Source organism: Grammomys surdaster, unplaced genomic scaffold, assembly GCF_004785775.1.
Source record: "Grammomys surdaster isolate TR1022 unplaced genomic scaffold, NIH_TR_1.0 125780, whole genome shotgun sequence".
NCBI classification, from domain to species: Eukaryota; Metazoa; Chordata; class Mammalia; order Rodentia; family Muridae; genus Grammomys; species Grammomys surdaster.
In genome coordinates, this window is record NW_021620611.1 from 2,711,390 (window position 1) to 2,726,846 (window position 15,457).

The 15,457-nt window shown below is 38.4% G+C and overlaps 1 long non-coding RNA gene across 2 annotated transcripts in view; it reads right to left on the reverse strand.

The window, feature by feature from the left end:
- Nucleotides 1-385: 385 nt before the first annotated feature.
- The window catches only part of LOC114640150, a 77,629-nt gene continuing 62,557 nt past the window's right edge, over nt 386-15,457 (reverse strand). For both annotated transcript variants that reach the window (XR_003714110.1, XR_003714109.1), the window contains one exon: nt 386-498. This is a non-coding gene — a long non-coding RNA (uncharacterized LOC114640150). The remainder of the gene's footprint in view (nt 499-15,457) is intronic.

Genomic DNA, 15,457 nt, shown 5'->3' on the forward strand with positions numbered 1-15,457 from the left:
GTTCCTCACAGACCAGGAGACTCTTAGTGAGAAGCCAGTTCTCTGCTCATTAGCAGTGACCATCTAGTTTGTTTGCTTGGACTTTGCTTTGGCCTCCTGCCCTCAAGTTAACACAATTTTGACTCCCAACCATACTGTCACTGTGCCCTCTTGACCCAGAACAGAGGGAGATGAATGGAAGTATTGATACCAACTTCATAGCTTCTGTAATAGGCAACATGCTTGAATTCCTATCTCTTGGTTCTGGTTTCTTTGAAAACAAGGGAGAAAGGAGAAGTGCTAGAATTAAACAGATATTCAAGGGCTTCAAGGGGTTATATAAGCATTGCTGTATATACTACTACAAAATTATTCATAACACAGAGGGAATCCCATGTAGATATCTTTTATTTTCTGGCATTTTTGAGGATGTCTTCTGCCATCTTGTCCTCATTCTCAGGGCTTTGATTGAACTTGGTTCTAATTCTCTTATCCTTGAGAACCCAGTTGCATTCTATCCTATTCAAGAAGAACAGGGAAAGAGAGAGGGGGAGGGAGAGAGGGTGGGAGAGAGGAGAGAGAGAGAGAGAGAGAGAGAGAAGAGAATAATCAGCAAGATGGGTGGTGTGGTTTGAAAACAGGATGAAGAAAGAGGATTTAGCTTGCAAAGCCAAACAATGGTGTTCATAATCTATTAACTCCAAGATGATTAAGAATTCTGCATCTAGGCACAGTTCAATGGGAAATAAACTCTGAACTTCACTGATTAACAACATAAGTTTTTATTTTGCAGTAATAGCTTTATCAAACTGACACTTGCACAGGTTGTGTAGGAACTAAAATATATACAGTTGAATTGTACTCATCTGTAAAGTACAATGCAACAATGATATCTGCAGGAATGTGGCTTGCTCTGGAGGCCATTTAGTTATACAAAATAAATTGGACTCAGAAAAATACCACATAGTCCATGGATGTTCTATATTTATATCTATCTGCCTATGTAAATTATAAGCCTGTAACATATACATGTATATGCATATATATGTGTGTGTATCAAATATACACATATAGATATACATATATAGGTATGTATATATACATGTATACAAACATATACATATATACAACTATATACATATTTGATACACACAACTATATATTTGTCAAATGACACTGACTTTATTGTTGATTTAAGAAACACTGATATGAATTCTGATCCATTTTCTCCTAACTGCGTGATCTTGGGAAAACCACTATGCTTTGTTTGTCTCAATTTCTTAAACTTGGAGTAAAATAGAGTGATCTCACATGACCACTGTTCAATAGTAAACAAATCAGTGGTGTCGGTGTACCTCTGAAATGCATCCTATTATTAGTATGAACATCCTGCTATTATTCTCATTGTCTATTAGAGAAGTCTACATGAAGTTAGTTTCTTAAATAAATAGTACTATAAATAAGCAAAACAAAAGAAAAAACAAACTCTTAAGTCCCTAGTTCCAATGGGAAAAGAATCTAGATTCCTAAACCAGCTTCAACTGCATTTTAGCCATTTTAATATTTACTTAGTATCTCCAGTATTGCTATACTGCGCTTTTCTGACATGTGTTTAAATCTCTACAGCATAATTTCAGGTTTAACATCAACAGACCATCTGAGATTCTGCAAATTTCTTTACAGGAAGATGGGGTATATTTTTCTGATTGTCCTATTTTCTTAAGTTTAGATACAAGTTGTAACTTCTAGTAGCCAAAGGACAATGCCATTCTCAACATGGATTCAGTATGCTTCTACGACTGGGCGTAGCAAAAGGAACTTATTCTCATCAGATGATGGTCTTTATTATTTTTATAATAAACACAATAAATAGCAGAGTCAATAAAAAGAAGTGATGTAGAAGTAAGGACCACTCTTTACCCAGAAGATAACGAACTCCTGAGGAATTGGGTCCCATTCTTAGAAAGTGTCTACATTTCTTGTGCTCTTCAACAAGACAGCCAATACCTATGTGTATCACACAAACCTTGAAATGTATATATGTACAGTATTCTGAAAACTTTGTATGAAATATGGATGAATGTAAAATATATTTTTTCTTTATTGTTTGTGTATTAATTAGTAGTGTTAATGTTTTGTATATATTGGCTAAAATACATTATTAAAATTATTAAAATACGTTAAAATTACAAAAGTTATTAAAATACATTATTAAAATACATTATTAAAACAGTAGCACCTCTTCTTAATTTTAACATCAAAATGATAAATGTGGCTCACATGTTGGATGAACTGGTACGACACAGCTCTTAGCTCTTCAGCCGAATACTAGTACTCTCTTTCCCTCATTGTGTGGAGATGGGAGCCAAGAAAATAGCTCTGTGGGTTCAATGCAAATGCCCGGGTGCAGTGGCAAGAAGTCAACTTTACTTCACTTTGACAGTATTTCCCATGTATGATAACAAATGAGCTGTCTTCTTACTCTTCACATTTTAATATTACTTGGAATTGTGTAAAAGGGCTCAGTAGGGTAAAGGGGAGGAAGAAAAGAGGAAGCAGAGGGATAGAGGATAGAGATAACCCACCATTTCTGTTCTTGAGGGAACAACTGTATTGTTTATATCAAATTACCTCAGGTGTGAAGACAGGTGATACATATAATTTAGGTAAATACAAATTATAAGGAAAAAGATTACTTAAACCAATCACTAAGATACTCACATATTCTCAATGATTCACCAAACCCCACCAGTAATTATAAAACTCTTTTCGAGAATTCTTAACAAGGAGATGTCTATTTGGATGTCAAGGCCACATCTTATAAGGCTCACTGTCGCTTGGTGGCCTCCTGTTTGATACTGATGTCTTTTGTTAAATATCTGTTGTGAAAGGCCTAAAGGAAGCAGGGGGTGAAGGACCCACTGCAGAGGAGGTGCCACCAGTAAATCAGGATGGGATTTTCTTCTGAACAAGTAAAAGAGGTAGTATCTTAAATGGAACAACTGAATTGCAAGCTACAAGTTTTTTCTCTCTCTCCCCCTCTCTCTTTCTCTCTCCCTCCCTTCCTTCCTCTCTCCTTTTCTTTTTCTCTCTCTCCCTCCCTCTCTTCCTCTTTCCTACATATATACACTATAATCTGTTTATCAATCTACCTATTTTCTACCAATCAATCTGTTTGTCTATCTATTTATATGTCATTTATCTATATATCAATCCCAAAGTCTTTTCAGAGTCTTTTTGGGGACAATACCTTGATATGCACTGATAAGAGCCCATTTTTAGTCTCTTTCTCATTTTGTGTGATGTTCATAGATAAAACCACAGGCAAGTTGATGTTCTTGGTCCTGAGTTGCTGATTCTACATTGTGGTTTTGAACTTAAGGGTATCACACTGTTACAGTGTATAGAACCAATTTGAAAAGGGGTTACTTTTCTCAAGACTAAAACTAGTGTTTTGAAATACATCTGGTCTCTTGTTTTCAGACAAGGGATTGTACACCAGCTTGTGGGATACCGCAGCTCAGAAACTAGGCAAGTAGCAACCAAGCTCTCTCCCTCCTCAATCACTCCCCTGACTCAGCCACTTTCCCCAGATTACTCTTGCCTTCTGTATTTAGAACTCATTCACACAATTCCACACTAACGTGAAGGTGACTCTGAGCAGACTGGGATAATTCCTAGCTGTGTTTGAGATACACAGGGTAGTAACACATACTGTCTCTCGACAATGCTCTTGGGGTTTACAAACATGCACAAAACAATAACAAGTACATTTGGCTGCTCTCAACTCAAGAGAAGAGAGCAAGGATATACAGCAGTTCTCAACCTGGGGGTCAACCCCCTTTGGGGATTGACTGATACTTTCACAGGGGTCACCTAAGACCATCCTACATATCAGATATTTGCATTATGATTCAGAACAGTAGCAAACTTAGAGTCAAAAGTAGCAACAAGAATAATGTTATGGATGGAGTCAAGACAACATGAGGAACTGAACTAAAGGGCTACAGCATTAGGAAGATTGAGAACCACTGGTGTACACCATCTTTTTAGTACAATTTTGAAGAGGAAAAAAATTCCTGAGGTATGAGAAGAAACTCAGGGGATACTCTCTTACTATGATTATAAATTATTTTGAGAAACTATGCAGTGTTATCATCTTTCAAGACAGCCTGAAAGCTCTTAAGTTCCTATTAAGAAAATTTCAATTTATTAATATGAAAATAAGAATTCTTGATAGAAATTGACAGCAAAAATACAATTGTATCTGGATAAACCCAAGAGATTAAAAAAATCTGACTCTGTTTAACACTTGTAGTTATCTGGCTTTGGTGAGAGTATTTCTCTTTTTTCTGAAAGCTTCTCTTCAGTAACGATTCCTACCTCTCTCCAGATGGAGGGTGCATAGTCGCTGCTGCTTCCTGCCCTCCAGACTGACACTTCACTTTCCTTTGTGATAGAGTGGGTGACAGCTTATCAAAAAGGTGTATACTTTTCTTGACCCTTAAGAAAGGACTTTCCATTTCTCCCTGTGGGAGTGGGGTTAAATATGTAACTATTTAGATTATATAGTTTTATATAGATTACAAGGTACAATGATTTTATTTAAATACCTGAGTACTACTTGTTTGTCTGTGAGCTTTACTGCTTTAGCTTGCATTTGGAACTCTAGTACAGCCAGCCCATATAGCATACACAGTATTGTACATCTTTCAGAACTTCTGTAGCACAGGGCATTCCATTTATACTCATCAAGCTAATTGGAAAATTTCTCATCCTTTTTTTTTTTCCTTACATGGGACCATCTAAGCCATGAGTTAGAAATCCAGAAAAGTGCATGCGGCAATCAGTTCCATCTCTCTCTAGGGCTCCAAAGAAGTTGACAGCTAAACCTACTGCTTCAGACACAGCAGGCTGGGTGTACAGAGTCACCTTGATGGTCTTGCTGACAGCTCATCTGTATTATGACAGTTGTCTCATTTACTTCTGGGCCACCACTGAGGCCTGTCTTGTGCATTAGCTATTTCTGGGCCACCACTGAGTTTCTCACTGCCCGCCTGCCTGGCTATTTGGATTTCTTTTAGCAATGGATCTGAGAATGAGTCAAAGCAAAGCATCACTAGACATTTCCTCCCAAGACTTTGACCATTTCAGTGTGCTTCTTTAAAATGAGCTTATTAAAAACACAACAGCACATTCCATTCTACCATGAAAGTATATTCTCTTTCTTTGTGTTTCCCCTAAACCCTGGGACGAAATGCAGATTAAGTTCTGTCTTAATTGGGTTGTCTACCTTAACTTTCTACAGATTATCAAAGAAAGTGCATTCTAGATATTCATCCATGGTGTATGAGTTTGATGAGGTTTGGCTGGAATTTTGTTTCCTTTTCTTTTTTAAAAAAATCTTTTTCACTTTACCTAAATCTTTAAAATAATAAACCAACAAACAATTCTCCCTTAACCCAAGTATGTCTCCAGCTGGCCCATCTGCACTTTCTGTGGCTTTTCATATGCTCCAACAGAATTGTGTTCACTCAGCTAGAATGATTGCGTTCCCAAATTCTGAGTATGGGAGCCACGGCCCACCGAGAGCGGTGACCCAGGAAAGCCCTGCTCGGCTCCTCTCAGAGGCTGACTCCGAGTGGGAATGAGAACTCGCCACACATTCCGTCTCGGCAGAAATCCACAGCAAGGTTTCCTTCACTCACTTGTTTATTTTTGCACAACACACTCTGCTGCTCTAAATGAAGGTTCATCTGGAGTATATTTACCTTTTTGTTTTAGAATGTTTTACTGGAATTTAATTCATATCTTATCACACTTATCATTTTAAAGAGCTTTAGTATATTCACAGTGTTAAGGTATCACCCCGCTATGTGATTCCTGCTATGTGACTTTTTGATCTTATCACACGTGTCCTCCAAGTCAGTTAGGCATCATTTGTCTCTCTCCTCTCTTGGCTTTTTCTGGAAACCAGTGACTTAATTTCTGTCTTCATGTATTTGCCTAGCCAAGCATTTCATATAAATAAAACCAAGCTGTATCTAGCCTTTTCTGTTTGCTTTTCTGATTTCTCTTCCTCCCTCCATTTCTGACTTCCTCCCTCCATCTTTCCCTCTTCCCTTTCCCCCCTTCTTTCTTGCTTCCTTTTTTAATTGGATATTTTATTTACATTTCAGAAGTTATCCCCTTTCCCCATTTCCCTCCCACCCAGGAACCCCCTATGCCATCCCCCTTCTTCCTGCTTCTATGAGGATGTGCCCCCACCACTTGCCCGCTCCCACCTCTCCACCCACAAATTCCCACACACTGGGGCATCCACCCTTCATTAGACCAAGGACTTCCTTTCCCACCTATGCCTGACAATGCCATATTCCCCTACATATACAACTGGAGCCATGGGTCCCTCCCTATGTGCTCCCAGATTGGTGGTTTAGACCCTGGCAGCTCTGGTTGGTTGGTATTGTTGCTCTCCCCATGGGGCTGCAAACCCTTTCAGCTCCTTCATTCCTCCATTGAGAACCCCATGATCAGGTCAATGGTTAGTTGTAAGCATCCACCTCTGTATATGTCAGGCTCTGGCAGACCTCTAAGGAGACAGCTATATCAGGCTCCTGACAGGATGCACGTCCTGGCATCCACAACAACATCTGCATTTGATGACTGCACATGGGATGGATATCCAGGTAGAGCAGTCTCCAGACAGCGCCTCCTTCAGTTTCTGTCCCACATTTTGTCTCTATATTTGCTCCCGTGAGTATTTTGTTACTCCTAAAATGGACCAAAGCACCCACACTTTGATCTTCCTTCTTCTTGAGCTTCATGTGGTCTGTGAATTGTATCTTGGGTATTCTAGCTTTTGGGCTAATATCCACTTATCAGTGAGTGACTACCATGTGTGATCTTTTGTGACTGGGTTACCTCACTCAGGATGATATTTTCTAGTTTCATCCATTTGTCTAAGAATTCCATGAGCTCATTGCTTTTAATAGCTGAGTAATGTCCATTGTGTAAATGTGCCACATTTTCTGTATCCATTCCTCTGCTGAAGGACATCTGGATTCTTTCTAGCTTCTGGCTACTATAAATAAGGCGGCTATGAATATAGTGGAGCATATGTCCTTGTTATATGTTGGAGCATCTTCTGGATATATACCCAGGAGTGGTATAGCTGGGTCCTCAGGTAATGTTATCTTCAATTTTCTGAGGAACCACCGGACTGATTTCCAGAGTGGTTGCACCATCTTGCAATCCCATCAACAATGGCAGAATGTTCCTCTTTCTCCACATCCTCACCAGCATCTGCTATCACCTGAGTTTTTGATCTTAGCTATTCTGATTGGTGTGAGGTGGAATCTCAGGGTTGTTTTGATTTGCATTTCCCTGATGACTAAGGATGCTGAATATTTTTTTAGGTGCTTTTCGGCCAATTGAGTTCCCTCAGTTGAGAATTTTTTGTTTAGCTCTGTACCTCATTTTTAATAGGAGTATTTGGTGGTCTGGAGCCTAATTTCTTGAGTTCTTTGTATATATTGGATGTTAGCCATCTATCAGATGTGGGATTGGTAAATGTCTTTTCCCAATCTGTTGGTTACTACTTTGTCTTATTGACAGTGTCCTTTACCTTACAGAAGCTTTGCAATTTTATGAGGTCCCATTTGTCAATTCTTGATCTTAGAGCATAAGCCATTGGTGTTCTGTTCAGGAACTTTTCCCCTGTGCCTAGGTATTCGAGAGAGTCTTCTCCACCTTCTCGTCTATTATTTTCACTGTATCTGGTTTTATGGGAAGGTCCTTTATTTTCATTCTTCTACGTGCTGACCTCCAGTTGAACAAGGACCATTTGCTGAAAATGCTGTCCTTTTTCCACTGGATGATTTTAGCTCCTTTGTCAAAGATCAAGTGACCATAGATGTGTGGGTTCATTTCTGGGTCTTCAATTCTATTCCATTGATCTTCCTGCCTGTCTCTGTACCAATACCGTGCATTTTTTTTTTATCACTATTGCTTTGTAGTACAGCTTGAGGTCAGGGATGGCAATTCTCCTAGAAGTTCTTTTATTGTTGAGAATAGTTCTCGCTATCTGTTTTTTGTTGTTGTTGTTGTTATTTCAAATGAATTTGCAAATTGATTTTTCTATCTCTATGAAGAATTGAGTTGGAATTTTGATGGGGATTGTATTGAATCTGTAGATTGCTTTCGGCAAGATGGCCATTTTTTACTATATTAATCCTTCCAAAACATGAGCATGGGAGATCTTTCCATCTTCTGAGATCTTCTTCAATTTCTGTCTGCAGAGACTTGAAGTTCTTGTCATACAGATCTTTCACTTGCTTGGTTAGATTCACACCAGGGTATTTTATATTACTTGTGACTATTGTGAAGGGTGTCATTTTCCTAATTTCTTTCTCAGCCTGTTTACCCTTTAAATAAAGGAAGGCTACTGATTTGTTTGAGTTAATTTTATATCCAGCCACTTTTCTGAAGTTGTTTATCATGTTTAGGAGCTCTCTGTGGAAGTTTTGGGGTCACTTAGGTATACTATCATATCATCTGCAAATAGTGATATTTTGACTTCTTCCTTTCCAATTTGTATCCCTTTGACCTCCTTTTGTTTTCTAGTTGCTCTGGATAAGACTTCAAGCACTATATTGAGTAGGTAGGGAGAGAGTGGGCAGCCTTGTCTAGTTCCTATTTTAGTAGGATTGCTTCAAGTTTCTCTCCATTTAGTTTGAAGTTGGCTACTTGTTTGCTGTATATTGCTTTTACAATGTTTAGATAGGGACCTTGAGTTCCTGATCTTTCCAGGACTTTTACCATGAAGGGGTGTTGAATTTTGTCAAATGATTCTCAGCATCTAGTGAGATGATCATGTGATTTTTTTCTTTGAGTTTGTTTATACAGTGGATTATGTTGATGGATTTCTGAATGTTGAACCATCCCTGCATTCCTGGCATAAAGTCTACTTGATCATGATGAATGATTGTTTTGATGTATTTTTGGATTCGGTTTTGGAGAATTTTATTGAGTATTTTTGCATCAATATTCATAAGATATTGGTCTGAAGATTTATTTCTTTGTTGGGTCTTTGTGTGGTTTTTGGTATGAATGTAATTGTGGCTTCATAGAACAAATTGGGTAGTGTTTCTTCTGTTTCGATTTTGTGGACTAGTTTGAAAGGAATTGGTATTAGGTCTTCCCTGAAGGTCTGATATAATTCAGCACTAAAAGCATCTGGTCCTGGGCTTTTTTTGGTGGGGAAACTGTTAATGACTGCTGTTATTTCTTTAGGGGTTACGGGACTGTTTAGATGGTTTATTTGCTCCTGACTTAACTTTGTTACCTGGTATCTGTCTAGAAAATTGTCCATTTCTTCCAGATTTTCCAGTTTTGTTGACTATAGGCCTTTGTTGTAGGATCTAATGATTTTTTGAATTTCCTCAGTTTCTGTTGTTATTTCTCCCTTTTCAGTTCTAATTTTATTAATTTGGATACTGTCTTTGTGCCCTCTGGTTAGTCTGGCTAAGGGTTTATCTATCTTGTTGATTTTCTCAAAGAACCAGATCCTGGTTTTGTTGATACTTTATATAGTTCTTTTTGTTTCTACTTGGTTCATTTTAGCCATGAGTTTATTTCCTTCTGTCAACTTCTCTTGGGTGTATTTGCTTCTTTTTATTCTAGAGCTTTCAGGTGTGCTATCAAGTTATTAGTGTATGTTCTCTCCAGTTTCTTTTTGCAGGCATTTAGAGCTATGAGTTTTCCTCTTAGGACTGCTTTCATTGTGTCCCAAAAGTTTTGGTATGATATGTCCTCTTTCATTAAATTATAAAATTCTTTAATTTCTTTCTTAATTTCTTCCTTGACCAAGTCATCATTTAATAGAGAATTGTTCAGTTTCCATGTGTATATGGACTTTACATTGTTTTTGCTATTAGTGAAGACCAGCCTTAGTTCGTGGTGATCTGATAGGATGCAAGAGTTATTTCAATATTTTTGTATCTGTTGAGGCCAATTGTATGGTCTATTTTCGAGAAGGTACCACAAGGTGCTGAGAAAAAGATATATTCTTTTGTTTTAGGATGAAATGTTCTATAGATATCTGTTAAATCCATTTGTTTCATAACTTCTGTTAGTTTCACTGTGTCTGTTTAGTTTGTTCCCATGATCTCTCCATTGCTGAGAGTGGGGTGTTGAAATCCCCCACTATTATTGTGTGAGGTGCAATGTGTGCTTTGAGCTTTAGTAAAGTTTCTTTTATGTATGTGGGTGCCCTTGCATTTGGAGCATAGATATTCAGAATTGAGAGTTCATTTTGGTAGATTTTTCCTTTTATAAGTATGAAGTGTCCTTCCTTATGTTTTTTGATTACTTTTGTTTGAAAGTTGATTTTATTTGATCTAATATCAAATAAATGGCTACTCCAGCTTGTTTCTTGGGATCATTTGCTTGGAAAATTGTTTTCCAGCCTTTTACTCTGAGGTAGTGTCTCTCTTTGTCACTGAGGTACGTTTCCTGTATGCATCAAAATGCTGGATCCTGTTTATGTCTGTCAGTCTATGTCTTTTTACTGGGGAATTGAGTCTATTGATGTTAAGAGATATTAAAGAAAAATGATTGCTTCTTCCTGTTATTTTTTATATTAGAGGTGGAATTATGTTTGTATGGCTATCTTCTTTTGGGGTTGTTGGAAGATTACTTTCTTGCTTTTTCTAGGTTGTAGTTTCCCTCCTTGTGTTGGAGTTTTCCATCAATTATCCTTTGAAGTGCTGGGTTTGTTGGAAGATACTGTGTAAATTTGGTTTTGTCATGGAATATCTTGGTTTCTCCATTTATACTGATTGAGAGTTTTCCTAGGTAAAGTAGTCTGGGCTGGCATTGTGTTCTGTTAGGGTCTGTATGATATCAGTCCAGGATCTTCTAGCTTTTATAGTCTCTGGTGAGAAGTCTGATGTAATTCTTATAGGTTTGCCTTTATATGTTACTTTACCTTTTCCCCTTGCTGCTTTTAGTATTTTTTTCTTTGTTTTGTGCATTTGATGTTTTGATTATTATGTGTCAGGAGGAATTTCTTTTCTGGTCTAGTCTGTTTGGAATTCTGTAGACTTCTTGTATGTTCATGGGCATCTCTTTCTTTAGGTTAGGGAAGTTTTCCTCTATGAAGATATTTACTGGTCCTTTAAGTTGGGACTTTTCACTCTCATCTATACCTATTATTCTTAGGTTTGATCTTCTCATTGTGTCCTGGATTTCCTGGATGTTTTGGGTTAAGAGCTTTTTACATTTTGCATTTTCTTTGACAGTTGCGTCAATGTTTTCCATGGTATCTTCTGCACCTGAGATTCTCTCTTCTATCTCTTGTATTCTATTGGTGATGCATGAGTCTATGACTTCTGATTTCTTTCCTAGGTTTTCTATCTCCAGGGTAGTCTCTCTTTGAGATTTCTTTATTGTTTATACTTCCATTTTTAGATCCTGGATGCTTTTGTTTAATTCCTTCACCTGTTTGGTTGTATTTTCTTGCAATTCTTTAAGGGATTTTTGTGTTTCCTCTTTAAGGGCTTCTACTTGTTTGCCTGTGTTCTCCTGTATTTCTTTAAGGGAGTTATTTATGTCCCTCTTAGCGTCCTCTATTATCATCATGAGAAATGATTTTAATTCTGAGTCCTACTTTTCTGGTGTGATGGGGTGTCCAGGACTTGCTATGGTGGGTGAACTGTGTTCCGATGATGCCAGGTAACTTTGGTTTTTGTTGCTTATGTCTTGTGCTTGCCTTTTGCCATCTGGTTAACTCTAGTGCTACGTGCACTCACTGTCTCTGACCAGAGCCTGTCTTTCCAGTTATCTTGCTTGTGTCAGAACTCCTCAGAGTCCAGATGTCTCTGTGATCCTGTGATTCTGAGCTCCTGGGTGGAAGAACTCCTGGGACTCAGACTGCCTATGAGATCCTGAAATCCAGGTTGTTCTGAGTGCAGTGGTTCCTCTAGGATGGCTCAGGATATGGTGTCTTCATAGAAACAGACCAGCTAGGTGTCTGCCCCAGCCAAAAGGACCAAGCTAGGCTCTTGTTTCCTTTCTTACAGTTTCTCAGTGTATATCCTGTCTAACCTAGAACTAAGTGATCCTTAGTTTTTAGATAATATGATCCTCCTGTCTTAGCTTCTTCATTCTGAGATTACAGGTATGTGTTACCCTATCTAGCTTGTTTATTTTCTCAGTTAGGATAACAGAGGCTGGAGAGATGGCTTGGCAGTGGTTAAGACCATTGGCTGCTCTTGAAAAGGACTTTAGTTTTATTTCCAGCATCTGGATGGCAGTTCACAAACACCAATAACTCTATTTTTATGGAACCTGATGCTTTTGTCTGCCTTACATTCCTGAATGTAAGTGGTGAACATAAGTGCATGCAGTGCTTTACACACACACACACACACACACACATGCACACACACACACCACACAACAACATATACATACACATACACATGACACACACACACACCACACACACATACCACACCACACACATAACACATACACACACACACACACACACGCACACAGTAAAAATAAGTCTTATCAGGTTGTTGAGATGGCCCAGCATCATGGAAAGGCTCTTGTCAAGATTACTACAATGTCTGCAAGGTATATCAATGTTACAGCATAAAACAATGGAGTGGCTATGTTGACTGTATGACTAAAACATTTATTATGTATGCAGTTAAGAGATACTGAAGTTGCTTCTATTTTGGGGCTATTTTGAATTAATGTTACTATGAACATTGGATGTAGAGTTTTTTGCATATGAATGTAAGTCTTCATTTTTGTTGTATATAGATTGGAGTTATCTGTATGGATAAAACAGTTTATTCATGTATTCAGTTAAGAGATACTAAATATTATAGAAAAGAAAGTGGGAAATACCCTTGAACACACTGGTACAGGAGACAATTTCCTGAACAGAACACCAATGGCTCAGGTTCTAAGATCAACAATTGACAAATGGGAGTTCGTGAAACTGTAAAGCTTCTGTAAGGCAGAAGACAGTGTCAATAGGACAAAATGGCAGTCTTCAGATCGGGAAAGGATCTTCACCAAACCTACATCTGACAGAGGGCTTATACCCAAAATTTATAAAGAACTCAAGACATTAAACACCACCAACAACTCAAATAACTGAATTAAAAAATGGGGCTCAGAGCTAAACAGAGAATTCAGAGGAATCTTGAATAGCCGAGAAGCTCATAAAGAAATGTTCAAAGTCCTTAGTCGACAAGGAAATGTAAATCAAAACAACTCTGAGATTCTATCTCATACCAGTCAGAATGGCTATGATCAAAAACTCAAGTGGTAGCCATGCTAGCAATGATGTAGAACAAAGGAAACACTTCTCCATTGATGATGGGAGAACAAACTTGTACAACCACTTTAGAAATCAATTTGGCAGTTTCTCAGAAATCTTGGAATAGTTCTACCTCAAGACCCAGCTCTACTACTCCTGGGCATATAATCTACCATCCCACAAAGACACTTGCTCAACTATGTTCATAGCAGTTTTATTCATAATAACCAGAAACTGGAAACAACCTAGATGTCCCTCAACTGAAGAGTTGGAAAGTATGGATACATCTATACAATGGAATACTATTCAGCTATTAAAAACAAAGACATTATGAATTTTTCAGGCAAATGGATGGATCTTCAAAATATTGTCCTGAGTGAAGTAACCCAGTCTCAAAAGGACATGCATAAGGACACTTATATCCTTATAAATGGATATTAGCCATAAAATACAGGATGCCCATGCTATATCCACAGTCCCAAGGAGGCTGGACTTAAAGGATAGCACAAACAAGAATGCTTGACTCTCACTTGGAAAGGAGACAAATGGAAGAAGGGAACTGGGTAGGAGAGGGGATTAGGAGGGGAGTAGGGGTTCAGGATCAAATGTGCAGAGGGGCAGGGGGATGGCTGGATGGCTATGAAAATGAATGGAAATCTGCAACTGATAGGGCAGAGGTGATAGGGGGTATCTCCAGGAAGAGATGGAGACCTGAGATAGGAAGACACCCAAGAATCAATGGGGGTGCTCTTAGCTGTGACTCATAAGACTGGGGATATGGAACCTGGGGAGTCTGGCTTCTGTAGTCAGGCAGGAACCCTAGTGGAGCTATAGAGACTCCAACCCATCCACAAAACTTTCAACCCCAAATTTATCCTGTCTACAAGAAATGCTGGAATTGGGCTTGGAGCAGAAACTGAGGGAGTGACCAACCAATAACTGGCCCAACTTGAGACCAATCCCATGGGCAAGTACCAGTCTCAGATATTAATGATATTCTGTTATGCTTGCAGACAGGAGTCTAGCATGGCTGTTTTCTGAGAGTCCCCACCTATCAACTGACTCAGACAGAGACATACACTCACAGCCAAACAATGAATGAAGCTTGGGTACTCTTATAGAAGAAAAGGAGAAAGGATTGTAGCCTCTAAGGGGATAGGAACTCTACAGGAAGACCAACAGAATCAACTAACTTGGAACCTTGGGGGTTCTCAAAGACTGAACTACCAACCAAAGAACATACATAGACTGGACATGGACTTCCCCACTCATATGTAGCATATGTGTAGCTTGGCCTGCATGTGGGTCCTGAACAACTGGAGTGGGAGCTTTCCCTAAAGCTGTTGCCTGTCTATGGGATTTGTTCTTCTAGCTAGGCTGCCTTGGCTTGCCTCAGTGGGAGAGGATGTGCCTAACTTCACAGAAACTTGATATGCTAGGGTGAGCCCCTACCTGCTCAGAGAAGAAGGGGATGGGGGGATGGGGGAAGGATTTTGGGATGGGGTGACCACTAGTGGGGTAGTGAGTGGGCTATAAAGTAAGTAAAAACTAAATTAATTTTAAAAAATGAGATACTGCAGTTGAATCCACTTTGGGTACTATTTTGAATTAGTGCTACTATGAACATTCGGATATAGTTTTTATGTAAATATGTCTTCATTTCTGTGTGTGGCATGAAGTTAAATTCTATAACTTTATGTTTAATTTTAGGAGCAAATGGAAAGCGTTTTCCACAACATTAACATTTTACAAATGTAATAGAAATATTTGAGAATCCCAAGATTGTTATTATCTTTTTCTAAAATTACGTATTTTTCTGAAATTACCCTCACCACCCTGATGAGTGCATCATGACTAACTATCACGCAGAGGTTCTTATATAAAGTTCCTTAGTGACTAATGACATTATGTATCTTTTTATGTCACTGTAATCTGTATTTCTTTTTGAGAACTAACTACTGAAGTCTTTGCTATTTTTTCAGCTGTGTTGCTCATTTTTAAGGACTGAGCATAAGAGTTCTCTCTATAGTTTGAGTACTAGAACTCTATAGGGTATATGGTTTGAAGATTGTTCTGTGCATTAAACTGTTGTTTAACCTTCTGTGGCTTCGGATATACAAAACTTTTTAATCACGATGA